Raw genomic sequence first — 20,000 nt, forward strand, 5'->3', positions numbered from 1 at the left:
CCGCGTCTTTCTGGCTGGCGCTCTTTCCTCTTCCCCAGGGGCGCACATTTCCTTCCCCCTTGGTCCCTTGCTTGCGGGTGTGGTGGTGGTGGTGGTGGTGGTGGTGGTGGTGGTGGTGGTGGTGGTGGTGGTGAGAGAATAAGCCAGTCGTCGGGTACAGTTAGTTATTTGCGTAGCCTAAGTAGTGTGGCGTGCCCGCTATGTGCGTAACACTTGTGGTTTGGGGGATGCCCTAGAGTATCACTGGCAGGCAGGTGTGGGTGAGGGCGGCAGGGAGGGCGCCACGCCAGACCACTGCCTTCTGGTGTGACGCACAAAAGAACCATGAGGCAGTGTTTGGCTCATGAAAACTAATGGCTCTCTTAGTTAAAGATGAAAATCCCTTACATTCCCTGCAAACAAAACAATTCATCTCGTGGACAGAAGCACACTCCATCATCAGTGCTGAGGCAAAGGACGGAGAAAAGTTTACATTCAGCGTGCGTGTGACATCAGTGCACCCGCCGCCCCTGAAAGCCACCGCTGTGTGTTTTGAGATACACCCACAGAGGGGGCGGGAGGAATCAGGCCCTTTATTTGCTTGCGGGAGGAAGAAATTTCCTTTTTCTGAAGTATGGAGGGAGGGACGCCTTGCCTCGCCTGGGTGGCGGCGCGTCAGGCCCCGCTGCTCCTCGCCCCTCAGCCGCCCACTCTTGCTCCGCTCATCGCCCTCACGTGTCGGCAAATCGTGGCCGCCAGACACGCCACGGCCACACCCTGGGTTGTCCAGCAGCCCAAGGGCGTAACGGTGAAGCTTAGCATGGAGGTGGCGCCCTGGGCGGTCACGGGACGCCTCTCGTGCAGCGCGAACAAAGCGTGGAGGGCATGCGGCCCACGGGGGTCGCCTCACGTGAGCAGGCAAGACAGCCACAGGGTCAGCAGCCTCGTTATGGGGTCTGGGGCAAAGCCCCCACCCGTCATGGTGAACAGCGGCAGGGTGACCATGACGCCCTCCTTCTCCTAGCAGAGTGAGCCCCCACCGCCCCCATGGACGCAGCGGCAGTCCGGCACCTGCTGGCCACCAGCCCCGCGGCACGCCAGCCTCCACCTCCCGCCACCAGCGACACACGCGCGGCCTCGCGTCACTCAAGGGTGCCGCGGTGCAGTGAGTCACTGAGCCGCAGTAACACGTTGTCCTCCGCGGAGCGAGTCTCACACGCCGCGCCGCTGTATAATCTAGCCGTCATGGCCGAGCACTCCACGCCTGCAGAACATCCTTTCATTTCCTTCAGCACAGCCAGTGTTTAGCTTCCATACCACCACCCAGGACCTCCCAGGCTGCGGCCCCGGACACCCCCGCGCCTCCCGCCGGTACCCTGCCGCCCCCCTGGCCACACACACCCGTGCTTCCGTAACTCCTTGTTGAGACGCTCAGGGATGGGCGCTTTAAGGTGGACAGCCCCGGGCAGGGCCGCCTCCTTGCACCGCAGTATGCCGCCATCAAGGTAATGGCTAAATATGTTGAATGTACACACACACACACACACACACACACACACACACACACACACACACACACACACACACACACACACACACACACACACACGGGATCAGCAAGTGTGTGTCAGGCAATAATGTCCAGTTTCCTTCATGGTGTGGCTCCTGGTGTCCTGACCAGTGGAGTGGCGGAGCGGGGCGGGACGGGAGGAGTGGGGAAGGGGGTGTTCGGGTCAGGGGAGGAGGGATCGCCCAAACACGCGGAAGGAAGGGAGGGAGGGAAGCTGCTGTGTGCTGCCCTGCTGCTGATCTGCTGATCTTAGCCGGGATTTGCCAGATCTTTTCTCCCGATGGATGGCGCTTGACATGTCCATGAAAAAAGTGAAAAAAAGAAAAAAAGGACAAAAAGGAAAAGCAAACACGGTACATAGTCATCGCTACAGAGAGAGAGAGAGAGAGAGAGAGAGAGAGAGAGAGAGAGAGAGAGAGAGAGAGAGAGAGAGAGCAATAAAAGCTTTACTTCACGTCTAATTTGAGGGAACAAATGTAGTGAAAGCTCAGAGAACAAACAGGCAAACAGATCATAGTTTATATATGTGTGTGTGTGTGTGTGTGTGTGTGTGTGTGTGTGTGTGTGACAAAATAATCTCATAATTTATCTATTTATATATTTATTTATTAACTTATACCCCACGAGTAGAAAAAAATAATCTAACCTCTAAGAAAGAGACAAACTAAAGAAGGAAAAGAGAAGATGAAGAAAGATAGCAAGAGGAGAATACAAAAGGAAAAAGGAAGAAGAGGGCAAAAAAAAGATACCATTTTCTTAGTGTGTGTGTGTGTGTGTGTGTGTGTGTGTGTGTGTGTGTGTGTGTGTGTGTGTGTGTGTGTGTGTGTGTACTATGCCTGCCTGGCGCCACACACCTGTCGTACCTTTAGGCCAGGTGAGGGGAGGGAGGGGGGAGGTAAATGTCCAAACTTACCTTCTGTCACTCCTCCCCCTCACCATCCACTGCCCACAATCCTCATACCACCTCACTCCCTCCCCCCTTCTTCCCCTTCCCCGTTCCCAGGCGAGAGTGATAAGTCAAGAGAGAGAGAGAGAGAGAGAGAGAGAGAGAGAGAGAGAGAGAGAGAGAGAGAGAGAGAGAGAGAGAGAGAGAAAGTCACTCGAACTCAGATGGAAAGACAAACAATGCATACAGAATATTTAAACAAACAAAAAGAACCTCTTGTATATTACTCGTATGTATGTATGTATATATGTATGTATGTGTGTATGTATATATGTGTATGTGTGTGTGTACGAAAGTAAGACACACGGAAATTCATGTGGGTTTCTTAAGTGTTACGAACGACAGATGTGAATGTGGGGCAGTGTGTGTGTGTGTGTGTGTGTGTGTGTGTGTGTGTGTGTGTGTGTGTGTGTGTGTGTGTGTGTGTGTGTGTGTGTGTGTGATAGGCGAAGGAAGGCAGCTGCATAGTATTGAGTATCGTCATGTGTACCACCCTTCCTCCTCCTCCTCCTCCTCCTCCTCCTCCTCCTCCTCCTCCTCCTCCTCCTCCTCCTCCTCCTCCTCCTCCTCCTCCTCCTCCTCCTCCTCCTCCTCCTCCTCCTCCCTCGTCACCTACAAAACAGCTGACTCGTAAACGGAAAAAGGTAACAACAGACAAATCTTCTTCTTCTTCTTCATGTTTTTCTTGGTCTGGTGGTGCTTATTACGAGAGAGAGAGAGAGAGAGAGAGAGAGAGAGAGAGAGAGAGAGAGAGAGAGAGAGAGAGAAGGGAAGGAGATTAAAACGGTCTCAAGGACTTGACCTCCTAAATGTTCCTCCTCCTCCTCCTCCTCTTCCTCTTCTTTGTAGTGTATCATAGCTTCCGAATGTTTCTTCTTATCCTCCTCTTCCCTCAGCTCTCAAAAACTCCTCCTCCTCCTCCTCCTCCTCCTCCTCCTCCTCCTCCTCCTCCTCCTCCTCCTCCTCCTCCTCCTCTTTTTCCATTTCTCCGACATCCTGTTTGGTCCTTATCTTTTCTCCACCTATTCTCCCCCCGCCTCTCTCTCTCTCTCTCTCTCTCTCTCTCTCTCTCTCTCTCTCTCTCTCTCTCTCTCTCTCTCTCTCTCTCTCTCTCTCTCTCTCTCTCTCTCTCTCTCGTCCTTATCTAACATCGATTTGTCAACATCACACCACTCCAGAGAGAGAGAGAGAGAGAGAGAGAGAGAGAGAGAGAGAGAGAGAGAGAGAGAGAGAGAGAGAGATTAAGCCCAGGACAATAGAGGTGAAGGTCAAGGTAAAAGCAAAGGAAGGAAGGGAGAGAGAGAGAGAGAGAGAGAGAGAGAGAGAGAGAGAGAGAGAGAGAGAGAGAGAGAGAGAGAGAGAGAGAGAGAGAATCACTGTCATGGAAGGAATGGACAGATCCTCCTCCTCCTCCTCCTCCTCTTCCTCCTCTTCATTCACAGTGGAGGTAGTGGAAGTGCCTTGTTTGGGTGGAGGTGTGTGGGCGTGGAGGTGGAGAGGTGGAGGGGGGAGTGAAGGGGAAGAAGAGAGAGGAGGAAATGGGGAGCTTTGGAGGGGAGAATTAAGGGGAAGAGGAGGGAGGAGGAAAGGGGGAGATTAGGAGGGGGGCGATTTCATGGAAGGTGGGGAGGGGGGAAGGAATAAAGGGGAAAGAATTGAAGGGAAGGGTGTGTGTGTGTGTGTGTGTGTGTGTGTGTGTGTGTGTGTGTGTGTGTGTGTGTGTGTGTGTGTGTGTGTGTCTGTCTGTGTCTGTGTCTGTTTCTCTCACCCTCCTCTCCCTCTTCTCTCTTCCTTCCCTTCTATCTCCTCTTCCTCTTCCTTCATCTTCTTTTCCCCCTCTTTTTTTCTCATTTCCTTGTCTCCTCCAATCTCTCTCTCTCTCTCTCTCTCTCTCTCTCTCTCTCTCTCTCTCTCTCTCTCTCTCTCTCTCTCTCTCTCTCTCTCTCTCTCTCTCTCTAATTAAAGAGACGCGCAGGTGCATTAATGAGTTTTTAGTTTTTTAGTCCCTGAACAGAATCAGCGTTGTATAAGTCTTGACTCACTGTTCGTTTTCTATTTTCTTTCTTTTTTTCTTTTTTTCTTATTTTCCACTTTTTAATTTCTTTCGTATTCAGTATCAGTGTTTTTTTTTTCCTCTATTCTTTTTACTATTAAAATATTCACTTTGTTTTTGTCAGAGAGAGAGAGAGAGAGAGAGAGAGAGAGAGAGAGAGAGAGAGAGAGAGAGAGAGAGAGAGAGAGAGAGAGAGAGAGAGGATTATTGCAACAGGTATACAAAAATTAAAACGACACTGATAAACGATAAGGAAAGGGAGAATATGTTAGCAGATGAAGGGAGAGGAGGCGAGGGAGAAGAGGGAGAGGGAGCACAACTGCGTACCTGAATGGCGCATCACCCTCCCTCTCCTCCCTCACCTTCTCCCTTACTATCTTGACCTAGCGAGGTGAAGAATTTGACCTCTTCTATGTGCCTGGGAGGGATGGGGCAGGGAGGGGGATGGGTGAGGGAGGAGGAGGGTTAGGGAGTGTAGGGATGAGGGGGCAGGAGTCAGGGAGTAAGAGAGGAAGAAAGGTGTTAGGGAGTGGGAGAAATGAGCGAGGAGAGATAAGGGAGGGTGCGGAAGGGATAGGTGAGGTGAGGGAGGAGTCATGAAGGGATAGGAGTGAGGGAGAAAGAGTTAGAGAGGGGAGGTGAGGGAGTGGAGTCAGGGAGTAGGAGGTGAGGGAGGAAGGGGATGAGGTGAGGGAAGGGGGATGAGGAGGATAGGTGAGGGAGTGGGAGGGTGACGGGGGGTGCTCAGGGAGTGTATTGGCAGAGTATATGTGTGATGAATGTATAAGTGAATGAATGATTATGTTTCTTGTTGTTTGTTTATCTATTCAATCATTTATTTGTTTATTTTTTTTCATTAGGAGACGAGTTATGTATTTTTTTTCCTCTCTCTCGGTCTTCTCTTCACTTCTTTCCTTCTTCTCATCTTTTTTTCCTCTTTCCTCCCGTCCCTCGTAATGAATGATTGGTTAGTGCAAATGTTTCCTTGAGTTTTAGTTTATGATGTGGTACAATGTCTCTCTCTCTCTCTCTCTCTCTCTCTCTCTCTCTCTCTCTCTCTCTCTCTCTCTCTCTCTCTCTCTCTCTCTCTCTCTCTTCATCTTCTCACTTTACCGTCCATTCCTTCCGTTCTTCCCTCTCTTATTTCCCTTCTTTCTTTATTTTTGTTTTTTTCCCTCCTTTCCTTCTTTTCCCTTCCCATCCTTCCCTCCCTCTTCTCTCCATTCTTCCCTCTTTCTCCCATTGTTTACTTCACCGCTAATTTCCTGTTTCCTTCCCATCCTTCCCTTCCTTTTTTTCCCCCTATCCTTCCCTCCCATCCTTCTCCTCTCTCTCTCTCCCTTCCCTCCCATCCTTCCTTCTCTCCCTTCCCTCCTCTCCCTCTCTCTCCCTTCTTTGCGTGGCGCCAGGAAGAACATTTTAGCTCTTGGCAAGGTCCTCTCTCTCTCTCTCTCTCTCTCTCTCTCTCTCTCTCTCTCTCTCTCTCTCTCTCTCTCTCTCTCTCTCCCTCTGACAGATTTTCATGTCTTTTTTCCTTCCTGTCCTTCTCTCCATCTCTTCCTCCAACTTTCAACCTTTTTCGTCTCTAAAATCTCTCTCTCTCTCTCTCTCTCTCTCTCTCTCTCTCTCTCTCTCTCTCTCTCTCTCTCTCTCTCTCTCTCTCTCTCTCTCTCTCTCTCTCTCTCTCTCTCTGTCACCGTCCTATTTTCCCTCTCCCTCTCTCTCCCTCTACCGTTCTTCCGTTTTTCCCTTCCCCCCTTGACCATTCCAGCGGCTGCCCACACACTCACCTTGACCTTAATAACGCTCCTCCTCCTCCTCCTCCTCCTCCTCCTCCTCCTCCTCCTCCTCCTCCTACACAGCATCAAAGGGATTGCGAAGGATATTATCAACTTGGAAATCTGAAGAGATAAGAGAGAGAGAGAGAGAGAGAGAGAGAGAGAGAGAGAGAGAGAGAGAGAGAGAGAGAGAGAGAGAGAGAGAGAGAGAGATGCTGTGTATTCCTTTTTTTTTTTTTTTTTTTTTATTCTCACACCAGTTTTAGTTGAGTGTGATTGCTTCCGCGACCTCGCTCTCCAAGTCGCGCCAGTTCCGAGTGTTGTAGTAGAAAGTACAGAAGCGAGAGAGATACGTAAGGCATTTCAAGGCTGGCGTATGTCTACTCGTATGTAGTACTTTTTTGAGGCGCGGCAACACACACACACACACACACACACACACAGTCAAGGTCGGTGATAGAGCAAATATAACACACGGAGTAAGATAACGCGCTCATTTCCGTTGTGTTCCATTCTTTCTTCTCAGTCGTAAGTTCTCAAGTGTTGAAAATCTATGACTGGGCTTTATTGGCAGATTCTCACCAGGTCAGCAGGTGTGCCACGTGTTGGCCTGCTGGCTTCGTGCAGCTTCCCTTATTTTTTTTTTTTATGCTGTGTTTTCACTTCGATACTCAGTTCACGTGTCTGTTAGTATTATTTAAGTGAAGCATAGAGCGCAGTGGAAGGAAACATTAAACACAGTGCGAGTGAATGTTGAAGGTTAGTCGAGTTTACATACATACGTGCATTTATACATTAGATTAGATTAGATTTCATGCACCACAGAAATGCAAGCACTTTATCAGACATAATGAGTACAAAGTAGGTTATAGTTCATGTAAAGTCACAGAAACAACATTTGCAGTGATGGATGATTGAATAAACCAACATGCATAACACAACACACCAGCTACGAATAATAAAAACGAACAAAACATACTACAAACATATCGACATACATACATACATACATACATACATACATACATACATATATACGACTGTTTCACTTCTACTCCCGGAACGACCCAGACTGTTTTTAAAGGCCGCGATAGTCGTAGAGGTGAGCGGGAAGGAATGTAGTGAAGGTAAAGGTAGTGACTCACACACACACACACACACACACACACACACACACACACACACACACACACACACACACACACACACACACACACGTACCCTTATACTGATCTTTTCTTACCTTGCCTTACCTTGTGTCACTTATACCCTTATACAGCGAAGGTTTAGGTACAGATACGCATTTTAGTTCCTTAGTAATGCATATGTATACTTAAGTGACTCTCTGACTTTCCCTTCTACTTATACCTGATGCTTGATACCTTATACTGACTGCCCTACTGTATATATCTTTTCAATGTGCACTTATTACACTCATCTTTAAAATACACCTATATGTTACTTATTAGACTTACACCTGATTCTTTATACCGTACCTCCTTCCTAACAAACTGTAGCATTCCCTCCCTCATCCTTCACCCTACATCCCCTCGTGTCTCATACATGATGTTTTAATCCCACACCTGACACCGCCCTGACATCCTTCTGACACCTGCCCTTCACCCTGACATCCCTTCCTTCCACACCTGCGGTCCTTCATATCGTATCTCTCTCTCTCTTCCTCTCTCTTTCTTCTTCCTTCTCCCTGGCACCCTAAAAACGACGCACCCTGCTGTTCACTTCTTACTTTCACCCTCATCACCCTGACATCCTCCTCCGTTTTCTAATTTTGTACCCTTGTTTGTTGTGTTTTTATTTATTCTTTTGTGTGCGTTTTGTTTTGTTTTCTCTCTCCTTTTCCTGCTTTGATTTTTTTTTTTTTGTTTATATATTTTTGGGGAGTTTTTTTTTTTGTCAGTAATCTGGTTCTCTTTTATCTTGTTTTTTTTTTTTATTTCGTTGACTTCTATTTTTTTCTTACTCTGTTTTTCTTTTCGTCTTTCTCCTTTTCAGCTTCTCATTTACTTTCATTTTCTTATTTTTTTCTATTTTTTTCCTTTTATTGGTTTGCGTTTTCCTTTCTCTTTTTTTTTTATCCTATATATATTTTTTTTATATATCTTATCTTCTGTGTATTTAAACTTTATCAGATATTTTTTTTTGTCATTTGGTCCTTATTAAATCTCCATCTGTTTCAGTCTCTCTTGTTTTCTTTTCTTATTTCATTTTCATCTTTTACGTTTATTGCATCATATGTGTCAGTTCTTTTATTTATTTCCTTTTTAAAATCTTTCTTTTTCACACTACCATATTTTTCCTCTCTTTCAGTTTCCACATTTAGATTCACAATTTCGTATTTATTTTTCCGTTACATATTTTTTTTTTCCTTTTTCCAGAACACCATTACTTTTTTCACCCTTCTCTTCCTCCTGTTTCGCTCTTTATGATCTTATTCACTTAACTTCGTATTTACGTTCACTTTATTCCATCTTCATTTCCTGTCTATCATTATTACTTTCTTGCAGCTTTCCGCACTGTTCTTATGATCTCACGTTGAAGGAGGATTAGACAAATTTATGGATGGGGATGATAGGTGGAAATAGATAGGCATATTTCATACAGGGACTGCCACGTGTAGGTCTGATGGCTTCTTGCAGCTTCCCTTATTTATTTATGTTTTTTTTATTTTTTTATTATGTTACAAGCTTAAAAAGAAGAGTAGACACATCAGTCAGTGAGGATGATAGGTGGAAATAGGTAAGCATATTTTGTACGAGTAAATGGACTGCCACGTGTAGGTTTGATGGGTTCTTGCACCAATCTTTATTTTCTTACGTTATTATGTTATGTGTTCCCATCCCTGGCTGACTCACCTTCCCAACCCTTTCACCTTCATTCATGGTTCACTTATCACGCACCTGGATCGTAATAATTATTCAAATATTCATCCTTTCCTCCCTCCTTCCCTCCTTCCCTTCCCCCTTTCACCTCTCCCCTCCTCCTCCTTCCCTCCTTGTTTCTCCCTCCACCTGCTGGTCACTGGAGGGAAGGAACAGGTGAGGTGAGGCCAGTGGAGTGTGGATGGAGTTCTTTCCTCCTTCTCTTCTCCTTTCCTCCACTTCCTCTTGTTTTTCTCCTCTTCCTATTTGTTTTTCTTCACCTTGCCTTTCCTCTGTGTCTCTTCATTATTTCCTCCTTTCTTATCTTTCTTCTTGTTTTCTTCTATTTCTCTTTCATTTTTCAATGTATTATCTTTCTTCTGTGTCTCTCCCTTCATTCTCTCGTCTCTGTCATTTCTCTTCAGTTTCTTCTCCCTCTTTCTCTCAATTTCTCCATTTTTATTTTCTTCTGTTTCTTCGATTTTTCTCTTTCCCTTCATTTTTTTTCTTTTATCTTTCCCTTTCCCTCCTCCTGATTTATTTTTCTTGTTTCTCACAGTTTTTTCCTTATTTCCATTTCTCTTCGTTCATTTCGTTTCTTCTCTTCTTTCTTCTTTCTGTCTTTCCTCTAATCTCTTCTCCAATTTCCTGTCTCTCCTTTAACTTCTCTCACTCTTCTCTTCATCTCTCCACTTTTTTTTTTTTTTTCCTCCAGTTTTTCCTCTCGCTTCCCTCGCTGCTGAGTATGAGCAATGATGGTAATAATAGCAATGACGGTAATGATAAAGCCTGTTCCCTTGACTGTGTTTCTTGGCTGTGTTGTTTTCAAGGCGCCGTTTTCACTCTAATTGTTTTGTACTGTTTTCGCTTTTCAAGGTTGACATTTTTTTTTTTATTGGAATTTTCGTTAATTTTTTCTTTTCTTTATTTTTTTTTCTCGTGTTATTAAGGTTCTCCTGGTGCTGCTACTACTACTACTGCTACTACTGCTGCTACTACTACTACTACTACTACTACTACTACTACTACTACTACTACTACTACTACTACTACTACTACTACTACTACTACTACTTCTACTACTACTACTACTACTACTACTACTACTACTACTACTACTACTACTACTACTACTACTACTACTACTACTACTACTACTACTCTCTCTCTCTCTCTCTCTCTCTCTCTCTCTCTCTCTCTCTCTCTCTCTCTCTCTCTCTCTCTCTCTCTCTCTCTCTCTCTCTCTCTCTCTCTCTCTCTCTCTCTCTCTCTCTCTCTCTCTCTCTCTCTCTCTCTCTCTCTCTCTCTCTCTCTCTCTCTCTCTCTCTTTCCACTCATCTTTTACTATTCAGTGTCAGGGCCAACAAATCTGCTGCTGTTAGTTCCTCCTTCGTGTTTCCTTGTGTCTCTTTTCACTGCCCTCGCTTCTTCCCTTCCTCGCTTCACTGACCTTGTGTGCTATTGCTTGAGGTCACCGCTGGCTCTCTGTAAGGTCGGCACGATGTAGGGCGGGAGACAGGTCACATACAAAGCAAGGTGGAAAGTTGAAGAAAGTGTTTATTGCCTAACTCGTATGGTTAGGTTATTAGGTTAGGTTAGGTTAGTTTATGATTGTTTTTGTTTTTATCTTTGGTTAGGTTAGGTTATGTTATGTTAGGTTAGGTTAGGTTAGGTTAGGTTAGGTTAGCTAAGGTTAGGTTAGGTTAGGTTAGGTTAGCTAAGGTTAGGTTAGGTTATGTTAGGTTAGGTTAGCTAAGGTTAGGTTAGGTTAGGTTAGGTTATGTTAGGTTACGTTAGCTAAGGTTAGGTTAGGTTAGGTTATGTTAGGTTAGCTAAGGTTAGGTTAGGTTAGGTTATGTTAGGTTACGTTAGCTAAGGTTAGGTTAGGTTAGGTTATGTTAGGTTAGGTTAGCTAAGGTTAGGTTAGGTTAGGTTAGGTTAGCTAAGGTTAGGTTAGGTTAGGTTAGGTTAGGTTAGATAACGTAGGGAAAGGTAAGGCAAAGTAAGATTAGGTTAGGTTAGGTTAGGTTAGGTTATGTTAGGTTAGGTTAGCTAAGGTTAGGTTAGGTTAGGTTAGGTTATGTTAGGTTAGCTAAGGTTAGGTTAGGTTAGGTTAGGTTATGTTAGGTTAGGTTAGCTAAGGTTAGGTTAGGTTAGGTTAGGTTATGTTAGGTTAGGTTAGCTAAGGTTAGGTTAGGTTAGGTTAGGTTAGCTAAGGCTAGGTTAGATAACGTAGGGAAAGGTAAGGCAAAGTAAGATTAGGTTAGGTTAAATTAGGCAAAATAGGATTAGTTTAGTTAGCTCAGGTTAGGTTAGGTTACGTAAGGTTGGGTTAGGCCGAAAAATAGGTTGTTAATTTAAATTCCATTAGTATAGGTTAGGTTAGATTAAATTTAAATACGTTAGATTAGTTTAGATTAAATTAGCGTAAGTTAAGCTAGATTTAATTAGGTTAAGTAACGTTAGCTTAGGTTAGGTTACGTTAGGTTAGATTAGGTTATGTTAGGTTAGATTAGGTTACGTTAGGTTAGGTTAGGTTAGGTTAGACAAGCTTATTTACTTCATTCAAGAGTGAGTGAGTCCATAGAGTAAGAGAGCATTTATGTAACTCCTGTAGAGGCAAGAGATGAACAGTGGGGGAGACAGCGTGATGGAGAGGGAGGGAGAGAGGTAAGGGAGAGCAGTGTCTTGCATACTGACTAGATGATACTGACGATGGTAACGCTTCCTTCTGACTCATTCTCTCTCTCTCTCTCTCTCTCTCTCTCTCTCTCTCTCTCTCTCTCTCTCTCTCTCTCTGGTTCAGTTTCACAATCCTAATAATCTTGATCTTTACTGTTTTCCTGCTTTTTTCTTTTGTTTTCGTTAAGTTCCCGTTTTTCTTTCAAGTTTTCCTGTTTTTTTTCCTTCCAGTTTCATGTTTTCTTCTCCGTTTGTCTTCCTTCAGTCGGCCTAACAGGTGGAGGGAGGAAGGGAGGGTGGAGGGAGGGAGGGAGGGAGGTACTGAGAGAGATGGATGAAGGGAGGGAGGGAGGGAGTAGAAGGGGAGGGGGAGGAGGGTAAAGTGAACAAGGGCGTTTGAAGGACGAATCTCTCTCTCTCTCTCTCTCTCTCTCTCTCTCTCTCTCTCTCTCTCTCTCTCTCTCTCTCTCTCTCTCTCTCTCTCTCTCTCTCTCTCTCTCTCTTAACTGTTGCCTCGTGCCTGATAACCTGTCAGTATCCCTCACCCTCTCTCTCTCCCTCTCCCTCTCTCTCTTGTGACCGCGACCCTGGCCGTGACGTCACCATTTATGAACTCTTCCTGGTGGTGATAGTGGTGGTGGTGGTGGTGGTGGTGGTGATGAGGAAGAGGAGTTGGTGGTGTGTTTTGTGGTGCAACTGTGTGTGTGTGTGTGTGTGTGTGTGTGTGTGTGTGTGTGTGTGTGTGTGTGTGTGTGTGTGTGTGTGTGTTTACATGACAAGAAGTTATGTTGTTATTGTTGTTTTCTTTGTTTCATTTTTCTGTCGATTAGTATTACAGATTTCTTCTCTCCCTCACCCCCCCTCTCTCTCTCTCTCTCTCTCTCTCTCTCTCTCTCTCTCTCTCTCTCTCTCTCTCTCTCTCTCTCTCTCTCTCTCTCTCTCTCTCTCTCTCTCTCGACTTTCACTACATAATCATAAACACCTCTCCCTTTCCTTCTTACTCTTCCTTCTCCTCTTCCTTCCCTCACTGCTCTCCCCTCCCTCTCCATTTAGTATTTCACCTCTCTCTATCTCTCCACTTTTCTCTCCTACTTCCATTCCCTTTCGTCTTGTATTTTTTTCTATGTCCCTCTCATCCTTATTTTATCACCTTTTACCTTCTTCCCTCTTTTCTTTCTCCTCTTGCTTTCCTCTTTATGTTTTTCTTCCCTATTTATTCCTTTTTTGTAATGAATTATGGAAGGACTTTTAATTCATTTATTTATTCATTTGTTTGATTATTTACTTGTTTTTATATTTGACCAGCTTTCCTATCAAAAAAAAAAAAAATAACTAACCTAACCTAACCTAACCTAACCCAACCTAACCTAACCTAACCTAACCCAACCTAACCTAACCTAACCTAATCTAACCTAACCTAATATAAAAAAAAAACGTGGATGAACGAAGAGGTGGAGATTCTCAGTGGAAGTGGAGGTAATTAGATTTTTCCTCCATTATCTCCACCATGAACATTCCTCATCAGCGTGCATGGGTGGCCGGCGCGTGTGGGCGGCAGGAGGAGGAGGAGGAGGAGGAGGAGGAGGAGGAGGAGGAGGAGGAGGAGGAGGAGGAGAAGAAGCTTGTTAAAGTGCCAAATATAGAGCGTTGTCTTATATCCTGCCTTGCTTGACCCTGGTGAGGAGGAGGAGGAGGAGGAGGAGGAGGAGGAGGAGGAGGGTGGCAATATGAAGGAGGAAGGAGGGGGAGATATGTGGAGGAGCCAGAGGAGGAGGAGGTGGAAGGCTAGCGACATGAAAGAGGAAGAAGAAAGAATAGGAAGATGTGTGTTGTATTTAGGAGGAGGAAGAAGAAGAGGAGGAGGAGGAGTAGCAATATAAAAGAAGATAGAAGTGGATGACGCATTTAGGAGGTGGAGGAGGAGGTGGAAGTGGACGAAAGGAGGCGTACTAGATGAATGTGACGGGACTGGGAGATAGCGAGGTGGAAGTAAGGGAGAAGAGAAGAGGGAGATAGGAGAGTGGATAAGGGAGGTATTTAGGGAGAGAGAGAGAGAGAGAGAGAGAGAGAGAGAGAGAGAGAGAGAGAGAGAGAGAGAGAGAGAGAGAGAGAGAGAGAGAGAGGATGCAGGCTGAGAATACTGTTAGCCTTCCTTCCTGACCAACACTGGCTCTCCAACAATGCAGGAAGAGGAGGAGGAGGAAGAGGAGGAGAGGAGGAGGAGGAGGAGAAGATGGATAAAGAGGAGACCTAAGGAAGAAGAGAGAGAGAGAGAGAGAGAGAGAGAGAGAGAGAGAGAGAGAGAGAGAGAGAGAGAGAGAGAGAGAGAGAGAGAGAAGGAGAAGGTGTGGTGGCCTGAGGGAGAGCAGGCTGGCCAGGGTGAAGGTTAGGTAGGGAGAGGGAGAGGGAGAGGGAGAGGGAGAGAGAGAGGGAGAGGGAGAGAGAGGGAGAGGTGAGCATTTCTTACTTTCGATATAACTACAAAACAATTTCATGTGATTTCTCTTTTCTTTTTCTCTCTTTCTTTTTCTTTTCTTTATTCTTTGTAAGTGTATTTATCAGTTTGCCTGTCTATCTACCTATCTAACTCATTGTCTGTCTGTCTGTCTGCCTGTCTATCAGTCCATATTTTTTTTCTTTTTCTTTCTTTCTTTTCTTTTTTTTCATAACCTGTTTTGAATTTATTACATTCGACATTAGTAATCCGTATTCTCTCTCTCTCTCTCTCTCTCTCTCTCTCTCTCTCTCTCTCTCTCTCTCTCTCTCTCTCTCTCTCTCTCTCTCTCTCTCTCTCTCTCTCTCTCTCTCTCAGATATCTAACTTCTTTTTTTTTAATATTTATTATATTTTTTGTTCCGTTGCATCTAGTCGAAAATCTCCTCATCCTCCTCCTCCTCCTCCTCCTCCTCCTCCTCCTCCTCCTCCTCCTCCTCTCCTTAGTTACTTACCTGCGTCAGCGCAAGTGAATCCGTACTACACCTGTGTGTGTGTGTGTGTGTGTGTGTGTGTGTGTGTGTGTGAGGAACCTTGACTCGCTTTTGGGCAGCTTGAGGGCAGGTCAGTGGCTGGGGGAGTACCTTGCTCCGGTAATGAGTGGCGGCCAGGTAGAAAAGTGACCGCCCCTACCTGCCTCCGGGCGAAGGGCTGATGGACTGTGAGGGACTAGAAGGGACTGACTAGATTAGGTGATGGTGGTGGTGGTGGTGGTCTGACTCAGTGGTTGGCTGTTTGACTGGCTAGCTGGTTGGATGGGTGGGTGGATGGATGAATGGGTGTTTTGGTAGATGGTTGTTAGACTAACTAGTTGGATGACTGGCTGGCTGACTGCTTGATTGGATGGTTGGCTAATTGGATGGCTGACTAACAGACTGGATGGCTGGTTGACTGGGTGACTGTGTAATTGGGTAAATGGATGGCTGACTGAGTAGTTGGATGGCTGGCTGGCTGATTGGCTGGCTGGCTGGCTGGCTAACAAACTGTCTATCTGGATGGCTCACTATCTGGATGGCTAAACAACTGGCTATCTAGAAGGCTCACAGACTACCTGACTGGCTGACTGGCTGACTGGCTGACTGGCTGACTGGATGACTGGCTGACTGGCTAGATAATCAATGACCTAAGGCTGACTGGTTCTAATTGGAAAGCTACCTGGCTATCTGAATGGCTGACTGACTAACTGGCTGAATGGCTGACTAACTGGCTTAATGGGCAGAATGACTAGCTTACTTGCTTTACCGGCTGACTGGTGCGAGTATTGAGCTCACTCGTTGGAATTAAGACTTTGACACGCTCTGATAACGCGAGTAATGTAGTGTCATGCCGTGTAATGCAGCCAAGTGTAATGCAATCTGAGGTTTTTTTTTTTTTTTGTGTGTGTGTGTGTGTGTGTGTGTGTTTTTTGTTCTCATTATTTCTATTTTTTTTTTTTTTGTATCGATGCCTAATGTTATGTGAGAGTTTAATAGTTGATTTTTTTTCTTTTTTTTTTTTTTTTTTATTCATCCATTATTGAATAGTAAGGCAGGTGTTGTAAGTGGTTGTATATCTAGCGTGGCACTTACCTCTTGTTGAATTTATTGTTATTATTATTATTATTATTATTATTATTATTATTATTATTATTATTATTATTATTATTATTATTATTATTATTATTATTATTATTCGTGTTGTGTTTGTTTATTCAGGTGTGTGTGTGTGTGTGTGTGTGTGTGTGTGTGTGTGTGTGTGTGTGTGTGTGTGTGTGTGTGTGTGTGTGTGTGTGTGTGTTTTATTTATTTATTTATTCATTTATTTATTTATTTTATGTGTACAGCTTATTCTTGGTGCACAAAATTTATGTTACTACTACTACTACTACTACTAACACCACAAGGTTAGTCAAAGAAGTGTCAGTTTCCTGTGTGTTGAGGAAGAAGGACAGTAAAGGGAAGAGAAATATTGTAGGAGGAACAGGAAGAGCATTAAACTAAAAAATAAATAATTGGAGGATGAAGAGCAGGAAAAAACAGGTGAACGGGAGAGGAGGAGGAGGAAGAGCAAAATATGTAGAAGGGGGAACAAGACAAGGAGGATAAGAGATGGATAGCAGGAAGAAGGAGAAAGAGGAGGAGAAGGAGAAAGAAGAAGCAAAATACATATTATTGGTAGGAGTTACAGGAGGAGGAGGAGGAGGAGGAGGAGGAGGAGGAGGAGGAGAGCATGTAGAAGCAACAGGAGGCCGCATAGGAGAGAAGGGACAGGAAGAAAAAGCGATGAAGGAGGAGGAGGAGGAGGAGGAGGAGGAGGAGGAGGAGGAGGAGGAGGAGGAGGAGGAGGAGGGCGACCTTGCCAAGATAAACAAGTTAGGAGTTGCCTCATCCTTGCCTCCCCCCTGCCCCTCTCTCACCCCCTCCAGCATCTCCCGCATACCTACTCCTCTCCTTTCGTCCTCTCTCCTCCTCTCCCTCTCTCATCTCCCTTCCTTTTCACCCTCTGTATCTCCCTCTACCTCCATCTCCTCTTTTTTTTTTCTCTCTCTCTTTCCATTCAGTCTAGTTTACTTGTTTCCTTTCATTCTTCTTCCTCCTTTTGCTCGTTCTCTTTCTCTCTATTTCTCCCTCATCCTTTTTTTTTTCCTTTTAGTTTATTTATTTCCTCCTTCCTTGTTTGATTGCTTGTTTGTTCGTTTGTTTTATTTTGGTATGGCTTGTCATTGTTTGTGTTGATTTAGTCTTCTTGTTTGTTCTCGTGTTTTTTGTTTGTTTATTTGTGTTTGTGGTCCGTTAGTGTAAGTGGTGGGTGGTGGTGGTGGTGGTGGTGATGGTGGTGTGGTAGTAGTAGTAGTAGTAGTAGTAGTAGTAGTAGTAGTAGTAGTAGTAGTAGTAGTAGTAGCTGTTGTTGTTGCTATTGTTGTTGTTATTGTTATCTTGTTTTGTTGTTGTTGTAGTTACAGTAGTAGTAGTAGTAGTAGTAGTAATAGTAGTAGCAGCAACAGCAGCAGCAACATCAGCATCAGCAGCAGCAGCAGCAGCAGCAGCAGCAGCAGCAGCAGCAGCAGCAGTAGTAGTAGTAGTAGTAGTAGTAGCAGTAGTAGTAGTAGTAGTAGTAGTAGTAGTAGTAGTAGTAGCAGCAGCAGCATTGACCGTAAAATGCCCTTCATGATAAAAATAAACAAGAAAAAAAACAAGGAAAAGAAGAAAAGAAAAAAATATTTACCACCACCACCACCACCACCACCACCACAAACCTACCACCGCCCCACCCTCACCACCCCGCCCTGACCACCCCGCCCCACCTTCACAATCACCGCATTCAACACTCAAATAAAGTCTTTTCTCTTTCCAGATGAGATCACTACCGGGTACCGCATTGAAATCCCCGCCGAGCAACACAGCAGAACGGTAAGGCATCTCTCTCTGTTCCGCTCGTTCGCTCCTTCCAATGTTTACCCAGCGCTGCGGTCCCGTGGCGGCGGTGCGGTATAGTGTGGCAGGGTGTTAGTGGGGGGTGGTGTGGAAGAGAGAGAGAGAGAGAGGGGGAAGAGAAGGAGAAGAAAGTAAGAGAGACAGAGAAGGTCATATGTTTCGCAAAGTTTGTGTTGTTTTCTCTCTCTCTCTCTCTCTCTCTCTCTCTCTCTCTCTCTCTCTCTCTCTCTCTCTCTCTCTCTCTCTCTCTCTCTATTATGTTTCTTTAATTTGTTGGCTTATGTGTTTCTGTGTGTTGTGTGGGGGGGAGGGGAAGGGAGGAGGTATATTGTGTGTGTCTGTGTGTGTGTGTATGTGTGTAAGCTCTTATGACATTGTTCTTTATAAAAATAGCCAAGAGAAATGTGAAGAAGAGCAAAAGAAGAAGAAGAAAAAAAAAAGATAATAACTGACAGAAGAAAAGAAAAAAAAACGAAAAAAAAACGATGATTGTGAACTAAAGTGTGAATACGAATATAAGAATAATAAAAAGAAAACACGACGATAAATTAAAAGAATAAGAAGAATACGCGACAAGGAACAAAAGAAGGCAAAAAACGGGTGACAAAAGACTAGCGGTCAGACCCAGTACCTCACCTCCCCCTCCCTCTCCCTCCCCAGTCACTCCCTCCTGCCTGCCTAGCTGTGAGAGAGGGAGAGTGGGAGCCGAACTGTTGAGAGGTTTAGCGGGGGGGGGGGGAGGGGGCAGGCAAGCTTAGGGATGTCTATAGGAATATTTGGGGTTTAAGGGACGTGAATAGGGATGCAGTTAACAATTTCTTTGCTTTTCATCTACAGACATTTCCCTTTCGTTTATTTCTTGTTCCGGTAAAGCAGATCAACTTTCTCCAATACGTTCGGTCTTCTGCGCCTCCTTCAGTCACTTCCATTATAAGCGTCTCTTCCTCTTTCATTGCGTCCATCAGCTTCTCTCTGGTTTTCCTCTCTCTTGCTTGGTGGATACATTTTCTGCATCCTCCTACGTACATAATTCTCTCTTTCTCTCTCTCTCTCTCTCTCTCTCTCTCTCTCTCTCTCTCTCTCTCTCTCTCTCTCTCTCTCTCTCTCTCTCTCTCTCTCTCTCTCTCTCTCTCTCTCTCTCTCTCTCTCTCTCTCCTCAGTCACACAAATTATAAGCTTGTCTTCTTTCATTGCATCCTTTAACATTCTGTCTGGTCTTTAACTCTTTCTCCTGCATTCTCTTCCCCACATAAACTTTATATCTCCTTCTGACGCCCAAGCCACCTCAGTCACTCGCATACAAGCATGTCTTCTTTCACTGCATCCACAAACCTTCTCTTAATTCTTCCTCTCTTGCCTCCAGCCGGGTAGATTCATCTCCTGTTTACTTCCTCCTTCTCCTCCTCCCCACATACTCCTGTCGCCTCTCATTGCTTGCGAGTATTTATTTAATTATTAACCCAACTTGACCTAACGGAACCTTAACATATCTTGGCATCATCCTGACGTTTTTCCTTTTGTATACATCTTCCCTTCCTGGACAATAAATAAATAAATAAATAAATAGATAAATAAATAAATAAATAAATAAAATGAATAAATAAATAAAGAAATAAAAAAAAATAAAAAAAATAATTCTCCCTTCCTAATTCATTCAGCCATTTAACATAACCTAACTTAACTTAACATAACTTAACTTTACGTAACTTAACCAAACCTAACCTAACCTAACCTAACCTAACCTAACCTAACCTGACCTGACCTAACCTAACCTAACCTGACCTAAACCAGAACCAAAACTGCTTTCACCCAGCATTTCCTTCTCGCAACTATTAAATACATCCACAGGGGAGAACGTGTAAAGGGTAACATGTCCAGGGGTGAGTCTGTCATAAGGGGACTGGTGTGGGAGTATGAGGACACAGCGTGGGAATGAGGTGCGAGTGTGGGAGTGGCGCGAACAGGCAGGCGTGAAGTGGAAGCAGTTAGTGGAGGTGGAGAGGGTGGATGAGTTGAGGTGTAGATGACGTGTGTGTGTGTGTGTGTGGAGAGAGAGAAAGTGGTTATGTTCCTGTTTTATGTGTTTATAAGTGTTTTACGGAGAGATCTGCTGGTGGATGCTGCGTTACTGATGTGTAGTGATGATAACTGGTGATGATGGTGATGTTACTAGTGATTATGATGATGTGACAATACTGGTGATGTTG

At 44.7% G+C, this 20,000-nt stretch overlaps 1 protein-coding gene across 5 annotated transcripts in view; it reads left to right on the forward strand.

The window, feature by feature from the left end:
• Positions 1 to 20,000, forward strand: part of LOC135110429 (rho GTPase-activating protein 18-like) — a 143,276-nt gene that overhangs the window by 49,266 nt on the left and 74,010 nt on the right. For 4 of the 5 annotated variants that reach the window (XM_064022759.1, XM_064022760.1, XM_064022757.1 and 1 more), the window contains one exon: positions 17,714 to 17,769. The gene's annotated coding sequence lies outside the window, so the exon portion shown is untranslated. Of the gene's footprint in view, positions 1 to 826; positions 1,485 to 17,713; positions 17,770 to 20,000 lie in introns of those variants that run through there. The other variant, XM_064022761.1, reaches the window with a different exon arrangement.

This window comes from Scylla paramamosain, chromosome 20 (assembly GCF_035594125.1).
Source record: "Scylla paramamosain isolate STU-SP2022 chromosome 20, ASM3559412v1, whole genome shotgun sequence".
NCBI classification, from domain to species: domain Eukaryota; kingdom Metazoa; phylum Arthropoda; class Malacostraca; order Decapoda; family Portunidae; genus Scylla; species Scylla paramamosain.